The sequence below is a fragment of the Tyto alba genome, unplaced genomic scaffold, assembly GCF_018691265.1.
Source record: "Tyto alba isolate M040663 unplaced genomic scaffold, T.alba_DEE_v4.0 Super-Scaffold_16, whole genome shotgun sequence".
Taxonomy (NCBI): Eukaryota; Metazoa; Chordata; class Aves; order Strigiformes; family Tytonidae; genus Tyto; species Tyto alba.
This window is the reverse complement of record NW_024881278.1, coordinates 26,813,172-26,830,644: the sequence shown is the minus strand read 5'-3', so window position 1 is coordinate 26,830,644 and position 17,473 is coordinate 26,813,172. Positions and strand designations below refer to the sequence as shown.

General features: G+C 41.0%; 1 protein-coding gene across 5 annotated transcripts in view; it reads right to left on the bottom strand.

The window, feature by feature from the left end:
• LRFN2 (leucine rich repeat and fibronectin type III domain containing 2) overlaps positions 1-7,233 on the bottom strand; it is a 163,303-nt gene extending 156,070 nt beyond the window's left edge. For 4 of the 5 annotated variants that reach the window (XM_032985306.2, XM_032985308.2, XM_032985307.2 and 1 more), the window contains exons 1-2: positions 6,998-7,233; positions 6,271-6,477 (exon numbers count right to left, since the gene is read on the bottom strand). The gene's annotated coding sequence lies outside the window, so the exon portion shown is untranslated. Of the gene's footprint in view, positions 1-6,270; positions 6,598-6,997 lie in introns of those variants that run through there. The other variant, XM_042789850.1, reaches the window with a different exon arrangement.
• Positions 7,234-17,473: the final 10,240 nt, after the last annotated feature.

The following is a 17,473-nucleotide window of genomic DNA, read 5'->3' as shown; positions in this document are numbered from 1 at the left end:
TATTCATTGGGCTGCTCCCCAGCTCCTCTGCTCTGACCCTCTGCCAGTAAGGCCAGTTCTCTCCAGTTCACATGAAACTGCTGTCACCCACCCCTGCATCTGAAAACAAATGTCATTTGCTGAGGCACCTGAAACTTCTCCCACCAGCTGGAAGACTATCATGTCCAGTCAGGGCAGGGTGCTGGGAGACCATGGACAGGGGAAAGCTCACCCTTTGTGAGAGTCCTGTCCACACTGTGTAATTGTGAAACCTCTCAATAACCTTCTCCCTCACCTCAAGAAGTTATCACTGTCAAAAAGCATCTGGGGAGCTGTGAACAGAAGATGTAGCTGTGGTGATAAGGAAAGGTCACTCTGTCCTTGCAAAGTGGATGTCAACAGAAGTGTTAATAGATTGGTGTGCTACTTGGTCATGTGAAAAAGGATTAGAAAATACTTACATACTGCACAGTGATATTTGTCAAGCAAATTGAGATTTTTCAGGAATAACTACAAGATATTTTGATTTTAAGCAGCCTGCAAAAAAACCCTTGATCCTCTCCTCCATGAGAGTTGCTGGGAACTAACACATTTTTCTACTGAACATTTCCAGAGGAGATAAGTTATCTGACCTGACTACAGGGGGAAAGTGCAGTCAATAATTTGGAGAGTGAGGAATCAATGTTGTACCCTTATTTAAAAACCAATATACAGTAACTATCTGCCAGCAGCAGAGATAACATTCACCTACACTGGAGAGAACTCATACAAAATGCCAACTAGCCATCAGTTTAAGAAACCAAAAAAATGTCCTTAGTCCAGACAAATGATGTTCTATCAATACAGTTTGGCCTTTTTTAGTTTAGTAGACTTGTTTCACATACAAACCATGCAGAGCTTTTTGAGTATCACATGTATTTACCTAGTCACAGGTATATTCACAAAGGAAAGGAGATCAAATGACTACTGAAATGATTGGGAAGGTTTTGATTTTTATCTCTGAGTAGACAGACAGTTGTTGTTGGCTGCTTTCAAACCAGACAGGGACTGCTGAGTGAGCCATGACAGGCATTTTTTTTCTTCTCGACTTTTCCTTTTGCATTTGACTGCTCATTGTTTTTATTCTGTACCAAAAGGGCAGATACGTTGTTTTAAGGCTGTTAACAGAGGGTTCTGATATAAATTCCTGTACAGTCAGTTCTTCCTTTTTAGCACACATATAGGTACTGCCCTTTCATTGATATCACAACCCACCCATCCTGCCACTGCAACAGAGGATGCAGTGTGTTTAAGACATCCTCTTTTCCTTTTCTGTTCTTAATTTTTATCTTTAGGCTGTAACAAAAGAAGGATTACTCATTCTGACTGACATGTATACTGAAGCTTTTCTGTGGAGCTTAGGCATGACGAGAGAATGGCTAAGGAGTCTTTGCACCTGGTGCCATTTTGAGCTCCCTCGCTTCTCAGCCTGCCAAAGAAAATTGCAACTCTAAAGGCAGGAGCAGAAAAATTCCTTAATTCCTCACGAGTGTGTGTATTTGCACCAATATCACACCTGTCTGATCCCCACAATCCATGTGGCTTGATCATACTGAGGTCTTCCAAAATCTGTCCTTCTCCCAGCTAAGTCAACTCAAACTCTTAACTGGACAGCTGCAACTCAGCCTTAACTGAACAGTTGCAGCAATTTATCTCAGTCCTGCACATAAAGACTTATGTTCAGCTCTGATCTACCTACTCTGGCTTCAGGGAAAGAGTCACACTGATAATTTTCTGCACCAGTGCCACACAAATGTTTTCCGAGGAATTTCAGTGCAACATTAGCCCTCTTAAAATAGACAAGGTGCTTTCAGTCATCATGTACATTTTGTTGATTTTATCCTTAATCCAGCTTTCTGCTGGATTTTCTGCTCAGAACCTATGTTGGTATGCACTGGGATGCACCAGCCCTACTTCTCACCTTCCAACCAACCAGAGACCAGAACCCTGGATTTTCTGCTATTCCAGAGCCATCTCCTTATCTCACCTCTTTCCCTAACACCACAGTGATAGCAGATCTGCTGGAGGATTAGAGACCAGTTCCTTCCTGAGAAGTGATTAGCAGAAGCCTCCTAAATGCTCTATCGTACCACTTGTACCACGGCTGCAGTGACCCTCTCGTGTCTACTCTTATATAGCTGGCATATCCTCTCAGCACATGAGCTTTCCATAGCTGGAAGAATGATTTCAAGAGCAGACACTCAGAGGCCTTGATATCTCACAGCACTTGTTGGCAAGATGCTCTTGGAATAATCCCACTTTGCTAAGTAAATTGACTTCCAGGTAGGGCTTGGCAGACAGAAGTTTTCTGGTCCCATGAATTAAAACAAAATTGGTTACCATTTCCTTGGCCCAAACTGAAATAGAAAGTATGAAAGCCTTCTAATGAGCTAGAAGTGTTTAGCTCCAGTTTGACTGACAGATGTGCTTGTCATTTAGCAAAATGGGATTTGAGCATGGCCCCTTTTACAATCAAGTTTCATATGAATTATTTTCAGTTTTCATACAAGGTGCACAACCTGGAAAGAAAAAATAAAATTGTCTTCCAGAAAAAAGTAAGATTGGGTGTTCTGTCAATTTTCTCCCTATGTTTTTTTTCAGTCAGGAAATTCATAAAACTGGCCATTTCTCAGTAATGTTTAATTCTGATAAGTCTATATTTTCCTGAGAAAAACAAGAACACATATCACTGAAAAAATTCCACTTAGCTCTGTCTTCTATGTAGGTCAATAGGGATTCTGCATAGGACCAGACCCTGACAACACCTATCTTCCTTTTCTCCCATGTTTTCAAATCAACATTTTTTTTTTTTTTTTTTTTTTACTGAAAAGATGTTTTCTGGCTTTTGCTGCCACTGCTCATTTCTTATGCCAAAGTTGGCATCTTGGATTTGTCACAAATGTGTTCCCTTGAAGGTGAGGATGTCACCAGAGATCCAGATAATGGGCAGGACAGAGCAAATGACAGAAAGAGAGAAAAATTGAAAACACTGTCATGCAAATATTCTGAAGTGTGGAGACAACTGCTGCTCCTAGGGAAGCAGAAACACTTCTAAATGACATGCCCTTTCCCCAGTTTTCTATGTGGCATCACTGTGGGCCTTTTAATGACATGTTTACATCTGTTAATTTCATGCCAAGTTTTGGCAGCCATCCATGCAGAAGGTAAGTTCCTAGCAGCAGAAGTACCACTTACGATCTTCCCTCCCTCCTGTGCACCCTTGGTGGAGGTGGGCTGGGCAGAGAGTGACAACTGGTCCTTCACTGAAGCACTGCATCATATGGGGTGTTTTGTGTGTTTTGTTATTATTTCATCATACACAGATGAAACCTCATCTTTTGTCACAAGCTTTAGATGATGACTGGAAGCTGTTTAGCACCCTGTGAGTATACACTGACTTTGGACACTGAGAGTAAATCCCAGCACCTGGGTGAGATCCTTAGTCACAATAATTGAAGCCTACATGTCTAAGGCAAAGAGAAGACATAAGGAATATATCAACGGTCTGTTTGCTGTTGGGCAGTGGATCCCAGAGTCATCAGGACTGGCTTGAAGGAGCTACAGATGTCTTTTCTCCTGCCTTTCATAAGTAGTATTACCGCTTTTCAGTCCAGCACCTAGTGAACAGTTACTCTCTTCACAAAAACAAATATATGACAACACACTACCACAGACCCAAAGAAAGTAAGGCTGAGTTCTCAGGCCAGAAAGAAGACTGAGTTACACACTTGGAACGAACTACCCTTTTTCTCCCATAGGTGATCTTTGCAGGTCAAGGCTCAAGTGCATTAATGATGCCAAAAGGGGGTTTGCTATCCACCCTGTCCGTGGGTGGATAGCAAATGCATTTTCAAGGGTTATCAGTCTGCAACCCCTCTCCAGCGAGTTAAATTCACTCTTAGTCATATGAAGTATATTCCCACCTACTACCTGTTAAACCTTGATAATATTGCATCAACTTCTCATTTTTTGCCCACAAGGACATAAAGAAAAAAATAAAAAGGGGGATCAGCTGGGTCTAACAACATTACCTTGCAAGGTTTGGTCAGTGGCCAGAGTTCTCTGCAAAGGGAAGGAGCAGGAGCACTTGGACAAGGACTGCCAGGGAGCTGTCGCTAGGGTCCACCTGAGCAGTAGGCAGAGCAGGGGCTGTGGGGCAAGGCTACCTTTGCCATTTGTGCTTCTCATTGGGAAAAATTATCAGTTATGTTCCAAATGCAAATTTAAGCAAAAAACACTAATGTTGCAAAGAGCGGCATGGGGTAGAGAGGGCAGCAGGAACGGTGGCTCTGAAGGTGGATCACATTTCTTGCCCTGCGTGGTACACCCAGGGCTGCCTGCTTGCTTGCGTGCCAGCACCTCGCACAGCCAGATACCAGGGGACACAGGGCCCAGCGTCAACCTAAAGAAAACAGAGCAGTGCTGGGGAGAGCAGGACAGACACTGTCTCTAATCCAAGAGGTGATATAGATCTCTGCTGGGATTCACAGGTTAAAAAGGCTTGGTTGAGCATAATGACATTTTCCTTCCTGTCTCCTTGCCTTGTTTATTTTTTATCGCATGCCCTCTCTCCCTGAGAATTAGGAGCATTTTCAGGGAAGATCTGAAGGTCTGCTTTGCGCTGCTGCAACAAGGCAGCTATGAGTGCACACAAAAAGGACCCTGTTGTGCTCAAGTGGTGATCTGTAGGCAATGCAAACTAACCACCAACCCAGGGCAAGCTGTAAACAATTAAATTGTAACCAGCCTGAAACACAGCAAGAGTAAAAGTAATTATCCATCTCTCTTCCTTCTTGCCACAAGCTCAAATTTGCCTTAGTACATCCTCTGTGCACAGCACAGTCCAACAGAAAATTGATACCCTTCATGGCAATATTCTTCTTCTCTGAGGAACAGAAAATATTAGTGACAATTCTGTGGTGTCTGCTGGACTTATCCCCAGAGAGCATTGTTTAATAAAGTTAAGAAGTGTCAATTTAATTAACTGTGACTTTATAAACTTAAGTGATGCTTACTGTTTGCCTTTCAAAGCCTGTCTCTTCTCATCAGAAGATTTAATCTCTTTTATTAATCCCAAAGATGGGGTACCTAAAATAAACTCTACTCTTCTTAATTTCTCCATGGCACTGCCCGAAAAATACTAGATCAGCCCTGGCAAAAAAATTATTCTTGTTTTAAATCAATGTTATTTTTCTCATTCGGGTAGGAAGGAGTTACCCAGTTTAAGGACATTTCCTTGCATACATTACCACAACTGACCACTTTACGTTTCCAGTTTACTAACCCATTGTACTGGGAGTTGTTGACTTAATCCTGAATTCTGTTCTCTCCTCTAGTTTCTATCTTGTTTTATTCAGTCATACGCTTATTTTGTGATGCGAAAGTGTGCATGTGTCCATGCAAGTCAGGGAGAGACTCAGTTTCCATTTTGCTACATCTTGTCCTGTGCTGCCATTTAAATGCTTCCCCCCACCTAAATTCTCAGTACGCTAAGTCTTGCAGAGAGCATATATGTCTGATGACGTCAGACAGACATGACATAGCATATATCTGCTTGGGTACCCCATCCCCCTGCATGCCCACCTTGCCAATTCTGGTTGTCCATCATTAATGGCATCACCTTACCAAGAACACCAACCTCTGTGACATAACACACTGAAGTGGGTGGCCACTGCCCCTCCACACCCCTCACTCCCTTCCTTTCTCTAGCTGTTCCTATGCCTTCCGTTTCTTCAGACGACATTTGCCAAGGTCCCCACACTTTTATTGTGTGATTTTATATGCAGCAGAGTTGATCTGTCCAGCAAAGTTCTTCCTTAGCTTTGCAGGATTTACCAATTCCTCCAAAAAGCTGAAATCACTTTCACATCTTTACTCTTGCTCAGTTTTTCCTGTATGAGAAACTAAACTATTGTCCTTTCTTTCAAACCTCTTTCCATCGCTATTTCAAAACTGCCATAGAAAAATCCTTATTGACACTTGAAATTATAAATATTCTTTTTGAACTGCCTTTCCATGCTGAGAGAAGCAGAAACCAAACAGATTTATTTCTGTATGTGAATAATCTTATCCAGGCTAGCATGAAAAGGAAGATAAAGTTATACATTTCTCCAATGTTTTTAAAATGCACAACAACAGATTTTTTTGTCATCAGAGGTAACAGTGTATAAATGCTTTCTTTATATATCTCTATATAGTTTATATTATAGTTATATTGTTTATATTTACATATGAAAAAACCCTTGCACTTACCTTTGAGAAGTAACATTTATCCCAGGTTTGGTAAAATAGTCTCAGATAACCACTTAGACCTTCTTTCTATGCCAAGCATCCTTTTTTCAAAAGAAGATATAATCAGAAAAATCCCGGTTGATCTCTAGCAAACCAAAATGAAGACTAGATTGTTTGTCAGATGCAGCCTGATTCAGTAAAGTCCAAGTGTGGGAATCCCTGAGACTCCTTGTTCAGTAATATCCAAAGCACAAAAAAGGGAAGGAAAGGAGGAAAAAAAAAAAAAAAAAAAAAAAAAAAGTGAATAACTTGTTCTTTTCTTGTTTGGTTTAAAAAACCCAGTCTTGGAGCGCTAAGCAGCCTGCAGGCTTTTCAAGCATTCAGATCCTAGAGCATCCCAAGGTAACATGCATTTTGGTACTGCAAGTCTTCAAGTTCATACTAGCAAGCCCAGCTTCTGTGTATGTGCGTGTGTGTTGGGGAGGGGGGTCAAGTTGTATCGTGGGGGGAAGAAGAGAGACAGGGAGATACACACACACACACTCACTCAGAGACGGGAAAAGGAAAAACAGCAAACTGGAGTGATCTCACAAAGTGCTCTAGATGGCAGAGCCTGCACAGCTTGTAAGACAAGCAATGTGCACATACCAAAAAAAAAAAAAAAAAAAAAAAAAAGAGGAAAAAAAAGAGAGAGAGAGAGAGAAAAACCCGAGAGAACTAGCAGGCAGCTTCAGGAATTTCTTCTTACCTCTTCTGACGATGCAACATACAGCAAGTGCTTTGTACTGCATAGGAATCCGTGCAGCCACAACTCAGTCAGGTCCTTCAGTTCTGAAATAAACAAATATGTAGCATAGGAAAGGGAAGAAAATCAGAAACCAGATGAAAGAAGTGTACAAAAAGAAGCTATTAAACAATTAAGAGTGTCAAGGAGGAGGCTTGAGTGGGTGGGAGGAGAATAGTTGGTACGGAAAGAGACATCCAAACTCCTGGTCCTAATACAGATTGGCTCTGTAATTATGTGCCAAAGCACTGCCTTCTAAGCCATTGCGTAATAATAGAAACCTAAGCTGTGTAGACACAGCCTGACATGCTAAATCCTCAGGAGCTACACTCAACATTTGTTAGTGGAAAGCGTGTCATTCTCTGGGGGCGGGGGAAGCTGAGGGAAAGGGGGAGAGAAATTCTACTGCAAAATGCACAAGCTGCAGCTGCAAAGAGCTCTCAGGTGGTGCCAATGCCTGAAATTTTATAGTGGGAGTCACATATCTGTATCTATGTAGGGACAGATAGATAAATACAATAACACTGTCAGCTCCATTCATGCTATTCAGTATTAGAAGAATTCTCCCTTGTTATATTTTAGTAACTTAAATGACAAAGAAAAGAGCATGTACAAAGGTTTTCTGGGTTAAATATGATTATTTCTAATGCTGGTGGTGAGAAACAGTTCTCCCTTTGTACTGAAAGGTATTGGAAAGTCTAAATAAAACCTTAATTAAGATAAAAGAACTCAGGAGGATTGATCAGCCTTTCCCTTTTACTGGTGGGTTCCTCTCTCCATCCTTCCAGACACAGACATAAACATTTTCTTTTTCCTCCCCTGGTTTAAGAGGCTTCTAGACAGAGCCAGGGAAAAGATGAGCATTGACTAAATAAGAGTAGACAAAACCCCAACTCATTCAAAATACCGCACACCAATATCAATACACCAACAAACAGAACAATTTATAATGCTCATGGAAGGAATCAAAAACAAAGAAAGAAGTATAATTTTGTAGTAGGAATTTACCTGGAAATTGTGAGCCTGGCTCACACCTATGGTCCATCTAGTCCAGTATCCTGCTGCTGGACAATGATCAGTTTGACACACCTCCAAGGAATCAGAATTAATTTGTGTAGCTAGGGCTAGACAGCCAGGGCTAACCTGTTCATAGGCAAAGCTTCTCCTTAATCCCTGTTCTTTAAAGATCAGTTAATGCACTGAAGCATGAGCAGAGGAACAGTCTGCCTCTGCAAATCTAGATTAAACATGTAAGGTCTGATTCTGAGGTTCTTTGTAGTAGGCACAAAGTACATCTCTTTTCAGACACCCTAGATCTAAAGAGTAAAATCGTCTGATGCTTTGTAAACATCCCAGTGTGAAAAAAGGGCATGAGTTCAGAAAGAGCTGTAGTATTTGAGTCTGGATAGTAAGAAGTATATTTTTATATAGCTTAATCTAGCCTAGTTACTTTCCTCATTCACTTCTTACTCCTGATGGAAGCAACAACTATATTTCAAGAAGCCACCCAGTGCAGGTAGGAGAACTAGGTCACTCAGCTAGTATGTAGGTATCAAATTTGGCCTCTGGAAAGTCAAACCAGACTGAATTGAAAACTTTGAAGATACTTTTGAGAATGACTGCGTAAAGCAACATATGATTTTTTTAGAAGGTCTCATGAAAAAGAATCTCCTGCAAACTTCAGATCCGTTACTCTTACCGGTCTCACTCCTTTGATCTATGCCTGCTGTGTTCCTGGGTTACTGCACCCCCAAGGTGAAAACTGCAGATGTCACACATAAGGGATTACACTCTGGTAAAACAGAGGAGGAAAGAATGTAGACCAGAGCAGTTGCCTATTTTGCAATGTATCCAGCTTTCCTCAGCTTTATATGGAACAGTGCTGAAGGGCTCTTCTTGGGAGCAAAGCTGAGTTAGAACAGTCAGTAACCTTACTGGGCACTGAAATAAATGACCTGGTCAAAGAAAGAGCTGAGAAGATGGTAACTGCCTAACTAAGTGTTAGGAATCTTAAAAAATTACTTCATTTACTAGATAAATAAAACATTAATTTAGGAAGCTAACTTTAAACATAGCTCCTGGGAATTCTGGGCCAAGCATGTTGGCTAGAAAATCAAATTGAAGCTCTAATCATGTCAGTACCTTGTAAAATAAATGTCAGCTCATAGCAGACAGAGAAGACATCTCTTAATGACATCAGGAATTAATAATAGACTCTGGGACTAGTGTTTCAGAGTCTGATTTGAAAGCAAAGTATTGCTGGCAATGGCAGAAATCAATGAACTCCATCAATGCACTCTAAAAATCTTCAAAAAACCTTTCACCAACTACAGTTGTGACAATGCCAATTCCCAAGGAAAAATCAACGATGATACAACCCTGACAAAATTTCACCCAAAAAGTATTTTCATGAGGTTGTCTCGTGGTTCCCACTGTGCCAGGCTAATGTGTTTTCTAGCTTTCCATGATGCTCTTTAGACTTAAATCAGAGCTCTCTGGGGTTTATCCCATAGCTTTTTGTCTCTGCTCACCACCTCTGATATATGTTGCTTCTCTCCTAAGTAAGGAGCTTCTTCAATGAATCAGCCTCTTTCTTTCTTGCTCATTCTAGAAGAGAGCTACCACTTCCATTCTTCTCTTTTGCTCAGGCCTCCCCTCTCTCCAATCCTGACTTAGTACACTGTCATCCAGCATGTTTGCTTTAGCTACACCTGCTCTCATTTCCACTTCCAGGGAAATCCCACTGCCACCCAAAGAGCCACAGGAGAAATCTTGCTCTGCCTAGAGAGTGATCATCTCATGGGCCCACAACACTTTCCCCTGGAAAGAACTGTCAAGGTTCAGTGCCCTGTTCCTGACTTAGATTTAGGAAGTACATGAGAGACCATGGCTACAGATGACTAACTCCACACGCAGTGAACCTTTAAGATGGCTGCATTGCTGAGCAGCTGAATCTTTCAGTGATGTAGCAATTTCAGTGCCCCAACAGAGTGCATAATTTCTATATGAAGAGATCTCATAAAACCTTACAACCAGATTCATATACATTCCATTATACAGTGGCAACCACCTGAAAGACAGCTTGACAGAAATTTTGTAACAGGGATACTCTCCTTTGATGTACAGTGCCAAGGACAATACCTATCCCAAGAAACATTTGAAGTAGGATGGCAGAGCAAGACAAAAAGAAATTGAGAAATTTGCAACCTCCAGAACAACTTTACCTGCCAGAGATCATTCTCCTTTCCAAGGCCAGCAGACAACATACTGAAGCCTTTGGCCATCTGACTGACAATACAATTTAGCAATTACAGGTAGACACTGGCAATTCCCATTTCCTGGCCACCCTCTTCCAAACTGAAGTAGTCAGAACTGGTCCACATGACTGTTTAATCAATGGCTGCCAATCAATTACACTGATTGAAGAACGGTTTAAAAAACATTTGGTCTATGGCCTTACTGATGAAAACAGTTACCAGGAACTGAACCCACCAGCTTTCAAATATTGGAGATTTGGGAAAAATTCTATATGTCTTGGGTGCTGTTCAGCTCAGCTCTTTACAAATCATTGAATGGCTGTTTACACACGTATATGCCAGTACAAAATATCCTTCTCAGATCCTCCACCCACACATCACTGCTTTTAAAAGCAGCTCCAGCCAACAGACGAACTGAATATTCTTTCTTTCCATTTCCTGCACCTTATTGTGGGGAAATTCCATTCTCAAATTTCTAGACCCAGAGATCCAACAGAGAGCAGGTGTTTCACAGTCTGATGGAAGAAAAAAGATTCTTGATGTTATTGGTGAGATAAAGGCAGCACAGAAGCTCCCATATGCAATGCACTGTTGTAAAAAGCATAGACCAATATTGCATAGGAAATATGAAGATGAACTTCTTTAAAACACTTCAACAACTCCACAACAATCTTTTATTGTTCATCTTGTAGCTGAATGCATAAAGGTTTCCAAACATCAGGAAACAGTTGCTTCAGCTCACAGAATCAATTACACATTCATAATCTACTCAATTCTAAGCATTCATCTCAGCTGGAATAACCAGGATACTTATATTAACCTTAAGATTATCCACTGTAACTTTGTACATGCTCTGAGAGAAGGTCAGCATAATATTTTTATCCCAGGGTTACTATCATTTCCAGGTTCTCCCTTTACAAGCAGGGAAATCCTTGTAGTCTTATGTTGCATAATCACATGTCCAGCTCAGTGAGTGAAATTTAATGCCCTTTGATTGAAAGGTTAAGACCAGAAGAGATCATTATGACCATCTCATTTGACCTTCTGCATAACCTCAGTAAGAGAATTCCTCTCTGTATTTCCTGGATCTATCTTCATACTATTGGCTGATGCAGAAAATATCTTTTATAAAGACAGTCTCTTGATTTAAAGATTTCAAGCGATGGAGCGCTCATTCCCCACTTTCTTTATAAGTCTGTCCAATCTCTAATTGCTGTCATTGTGAAAAAAAGTCCACACCTCATTTTGTTAGTCAGAAGATTCTGCTATGTTCTCAAAAGCCCGAAGTGATAATTATAAATTATAGATGGGTATCACCTGATCAGGAAACTCAACATGAGGAATAGCAGAAGTTTCTCACAGATAAGTGGATTTGTTCCACTGGGGGCTAAAGACTGTTCTCTGAGACCAGTGAAATCTATTCTCTCAGCAAACAAACAAACAAAAAAAATTGTTTACTGGCCATCCGTTTCAGCAAAGCATTCATCAGAATGAAGAGACTGCCTTGGTAATGTTTTCCCAATTCCTGTAATATGATAGAAAGTACAGCATTAGCTTCCACAGTACACCTGGAGGCAGCAGTACTCTGCCGCCTGCCCATCAGGAAGCAGGACCTTATCCTGGTGGGTTTGTAACCTTTGGCTTTGATTCTTTCTGTGTGCAGAACGCTCCCAGCCATTACCAAAATCCAAGAGGGCAGCAGATGCTTTGCATGAAGTCAGTGCAATAAAGACATGGCACAAGAAGAGTATGGATAAGAGTCCTCATTTTATATTTGACCTTTGTCGCATAGAATAAGGGATACTAAAGTTTTTCACTATTGAAGGAGGATATGTGGACTTGTCATGCAGTAGGGGGTCCCTGTTTGGAGAGGATGCTGTCAGTCTGCAATCCTCTGTTGCAATTCCACAGGCAACAAGAACAATCTAAGGGAGGTCAAGCTCTCCACTGCCCTGGCTGGGGCTTGCTGAAGCAACTCCTCTACCAATCCCACATTTACACCAGCTGAAACTTTTATCTGGATGCACTCTTACATGATACAGATCTTGTTTTGCATTCTAATTGTCACTTAAAACCCCCTGTTTGTAGAGAGGGAAGATTGTTTGAGTTTTTTAACCTCCAAGGAGAGAGGAACCATGAAAAATTAGAGACCGGTAACCATTAGATAGGATTTATCAACCATGGATAATGTTGTGAAACCAGTCTTACACTAATCATGTGAGAAGACAGGTACTCTAGCATACAATAGACAAGAGCCCATATCTAGGACAAGGTTGGCTGTTTAAGCTGTTTACAAACCACCCTGATGCTTTCAAGTTTGTATGTCTCAACCATGGAAAGGAATGGTTACAATTTTGTATCTAAACAAATAAAAGTATGTGGGGAAGCAAGGATCTTTTGGCTAGACCCTTGTTTTGTATCAAAACTACAACCATCACCATAAATAAAGTCAGTGTTTACTAATGGTTGCCACATTATAGTGTGAAGGTGGCAAACAAATGAATCCATCAATAATCTCAATAATCTGCACTGTAAATTGTGGGAAGAAAGGACCATTCCACCTAGTCACAAAGCACTTAGAAAGTTTCTGTGGTCACTATTATCTGCAAGCTATTAGGCTTGCCAAGGACAGGGCCAGGCACTTAATAGGAAGAATCCCAGACCTCTGAAAGGAGTTAAGACTGTATCACAGGATTTGCTGTTTGCAGAGCAAAATAAACAATACAAGGTGATATTTTTCTTAGTGAAGCTTAAGCATGATACAAAAAGTGTTTTTTGTCTTCCTAAAGCAAATTTTACGTGATTTCAACAAACTACTTTGGATGGAAAAGCAGCGATATTCCATGTAAGAAACCCACAATCTAGGCAGCACGAACTGGGGATCTGACTTGGAACCTGACGGTTAGGGAAAAGTTTGATGTAGAAAGGAACAGGAAACAGAAGGGTGTGAAAGACTCAGAGAAAATGCCAGCCCCTAGAAGGCAGTGTACAACCTCTGCCTATGCTGGCTTCCAATTTGGGATGAAGATGGGCTCCTTCCTGCTCCCTCTTCCTGAGCCTCATGCCAATAAAATGGGTGCATGTAGGAAGGAGAATGTCAACAGTTCCTTCCTGGATCTCACCTGACACCTTGGAAGACTCTGCACAGTGTGCAAGATTGAGGTTCCTGCTCCTATTCATAACCAACTTAGGCACACCCAAAGAAATGAGGAGGAGAAAATTTTAGGGTGTTGCACAGAGAAACAGTGTCAGCATAAGAAGGAATTTGGATTCCTCTCTCAGCCTCTGTTCCTATTTGGTTCTACCAGAGGAAAAGAAGGAAGGAGAAAATTAATCCATATCTTCTTTCTTACTTACTCCATATCATCTTACTTATTTACTCCATATAGTTTGTCTTACTGCTTAATATGAAGTGAAATGAAAGAGAAAATGGCAGCTGTTTTAAAAACATCAGTGAATGCAAGACCTAAGTTAAAGTACCTAAATTTAAGCTGTGATCAGAAAGAGGCACAGCAATAACTATGTGTCTGCGAGGACCAACAACAGACACAGAGTAATGTCAAAAGTTTGGGGTTATCTGAAGCATGGTATGAAGATAAGTTAGTGCTTTGAGAATGACTCCAATACAGAATATTTTGAGATGGATTTTATTGTCATCTGTGCTCTTAGCTTCCAAAGGGAAGTGGGACCTGTGGTTCTTCAGTGGGACATGGGGTGTCCAAGGCATCTCAGCATGTCTTAGTTCTGCTACTATTCTGCTCAGAGACACTGGAGAAGACAGAGCATGTAGGCAATAAGAATACATGGAGGAAAACTTTTCTTATGTATTAAAAACTTGAGCATCTATTGTAAGGCATGTATGATCCAGCTCAATATTTTAGCACCCAATATAAAAACTTTGAGAATTCAATTTTTACGTAAGTTTGCTCTACAGAGGTTGGCCAATCTTTGCATGAGCTGCTGCTTCTTTCCCCAGCCCCCTCAATCTCTCATGTTCACAGAGACAACACGTGAAAGACGGTCTGTACTTCCTGGATCATCAGAGTAAGGCTAATAGAATTTCTGTATTTCCTTATAAAATATTAAATATTCATAACTGCCAAATTAAATGAGTTTCTTGTGCTTCTATTTTCAGCTCATTGGGTCCTCCTCAGATGATACCTGTCCTGCTACTATCTGTTCTAGCTCCAGAGACTTCACCTTTATCTAACATTGTTCAATGCAAACTCAGTTTCAGATCAGAATAAAGGAAAAATATAGTCTTAAGAAGGACCTGATTACTGATCAACGGCTGTGTCTTTATCACAGTTGTATTTTAGAAGAGATGGAAAATGACTTTGTGGTTACAGGCACTACAAAGCAAATAAACACTCTCTAGAAGTTAAAAGGATATTATTCTGAAAGAGCTACAGAAATCTCTAAGAAACCAGGCACACAAATGTTCAAACTAGAATGAGCAATTCTTGCTTTCTTTTTGACAACTGCCCCTCTTTCTGTACATAGGATTGAATATGAGGCCACCAGAGCAGAAGCCTGAAATATTTACACATTTATTTTGTACCTGGAAAACATTGTCTCTAATTGGTCATAAGATCGGATATTTAGAACATATTGACAATTATTGTACAACTGCATGAAAAACTGCGAAGATGATAATTGTTTTCATGAGAATGAGGCAGCTGAAAATATTAAAGGTAGAGGACACTAGAAGATCAGGTATAGCTGGGCATTATAGGATGAAATTTATTAAAGTGAAAAAACCTTGATAAATGTGAGAAAAGGGGAAATTATACAACATGTACATACATACACAGAGGTGTATACTAAGTCTGTGATAGCTGGAGAAATGCCTTAGAGACTTTGGGGTCCTTCAAAGGCTACAGTATTCCACAGGTGACTGACTATCTCCAAAACAGAGACTTCTATATCTACAGGGCTTATAAACTAGATGGTATGTTGGACAGATGAATTAATGTGTGCTGTCGAATGGAACTGGGCCCTATGAACATTGTTTTGGTCTGAGTGGTCTCCCTGGCAGGCAGAGAGCCTGCAGAGCTGTAGGATGGCTGATGACCCAAGACCTCGCAGGGAGCTTACACCACCCATCCTTGGACTGCCCATTAAATTAACAGATGCTGGATGAGGCCTCTAGTTAAGAACACTTCACGTAGAGCATATCTTTAGACTACATCTCTATCACTACACTTTTCACTGCTTTAACTTCATTGGAATTTGCTTTTCCTGCCTAGGAGCTGGCTACCGAAGCACTTACACCTGCTGCAAAGACATGCCATCAAGCTGACCCCATCCTGCTTCACAAAGGGAGGAGGACAAGGGCTGAACGCATGCCAAAGCATCCCTGTCTCTAGATCTCACAACTGCTCCCACGCTACAGGAGTGTAGGAGGGCATGGTGTTGCAGGAAGGTGAGGGTACAAATGCCCTGATGTGTCTACTCCTTCAATGCTGCAGAACTGCTTTGCAACCCACCATAAGAGTTTAATTCCTGGTTTGCAGTAGAGGGAAAGAGGGAAATAGAGGTACTGTGAGGTCTGCCAGTGTTCCTGGGAAAAGAAAGAGAATCTGTCTGTCATGGAAAAATAAGCATTAAAAAAAAAATAAAAGGAAGAGTGGTGGAGCCAAACTAACCAGATGTGGAAAGAGAGCAGGGACCAAAGGTATACAGGTGAGAAAGGAAAGTGGAGCATGAACAGGAACATCACAATGGGTTTTGAGACTTAGGTGTAACAACAGCAACCTTGCATGCAGAAAGAAGAGTCTAGAGAATAGGAGAAAATAAAGGTAAGAAACGATGTGGGAAACCAAAGGGAATTTGTGAGGGAGCCAAAAGGGGCAGAAGGCATTTATGATCATCTTTCCTCTTTCTGTTCTGGGCAGCAATTTAAATATGGGCTGATGGATTTAGCATCACCAGGCAGTACAAACCATTTTGTGGGGCATCAGTGAAGTGTGCAAATATTTTTGAATGCTTTCCCACCATCCTGTACTAGTGTATTAACATGAGTGCCTTGAACCTGAGGTGAGTGCTTCTACACAAATAAACATAACAAGAACTCCCTGCTTCACAGCAGCTAACTAGAGATAATCTCTGCAATTATAAAAGCTGTGAAACTGAAATGTTAATTTCTTTTATGCCAAAGGTTTCAAAACAAACAGTCTCTTTAGTTAGAAGATTGTATTTTATAGAATCCAGAACAATTTCCCCTAAAAAAAATAATAAAATTGAAAGCCTTCCCTTGGTAATAAAACCATAATGTTTCCTGAATGTCTGCTGAGAATGCATTTTGGGAAGCCTGATGTGCAATCAAATACCAAATTATTTCTGCTTTCATGTGATATGTGTAAGTGCTTTTCTCTTATGTATGCAGGCAGAAAAGAGGGACACATATATATATATATGTTTCAATTTTGACAGTGCATTCCTTTCGATCAAACATGCCGTTGCTTAGAGAGAGGAGAGAAGAGCAAAAATAGAGGCAGACATTGAGGAGCAGAGAGACAGTGCTGGGTTCCAAGGCGCAGCATTCCCATCCCCGCACCAGCATTTGTGTGGGGGATCAGTGGTGGCTCCAGGGTCAGTCCCCATCACTGGCTGCCCAAGAGTACAACACACAGGCAGACATCGAAAAGCAGCTGTGTCACTCTCAAGTAACTTTTCTGGCTGGGAACAGGATCTATTCATTTACACAAGGACCATGTCTCAGCCACATGGGGCATCCAAAAAGGCATTGGCCAGACAACAGAGCTACACCATGACTCGGCACAAAATACAGTTACAGAACATGAACTCATTCTCAGTTTTACACGATTAAGACTCCCACTTGATTCTTGGACTATCCAGTTCCTCATAATTGGAAATTCAGTTGTTGGTGCAGGTATTTACACATATGCATCTACCTTGCATTTGGAGTCTTGCTAAGACAGACTGAGAGTGAAGTTATTTGACAGAAAACTGAACACCCTTGTTCCTGGATAAAGGGGACACCCATGCAAAGATAATGATCTAGGTACCTAACTGCCACAGTAACAGCTAGATGCCAAACCTAAAAAGGCCAGGCAAAAGACCCTACTGAGCACCCATCTGCGTTGTCAGGCATGCAAATGTCTGTGGAATTTTGATCTGAGTTGTCAAGCCTTTGACATTTCATGGGCCAAAACCCTTC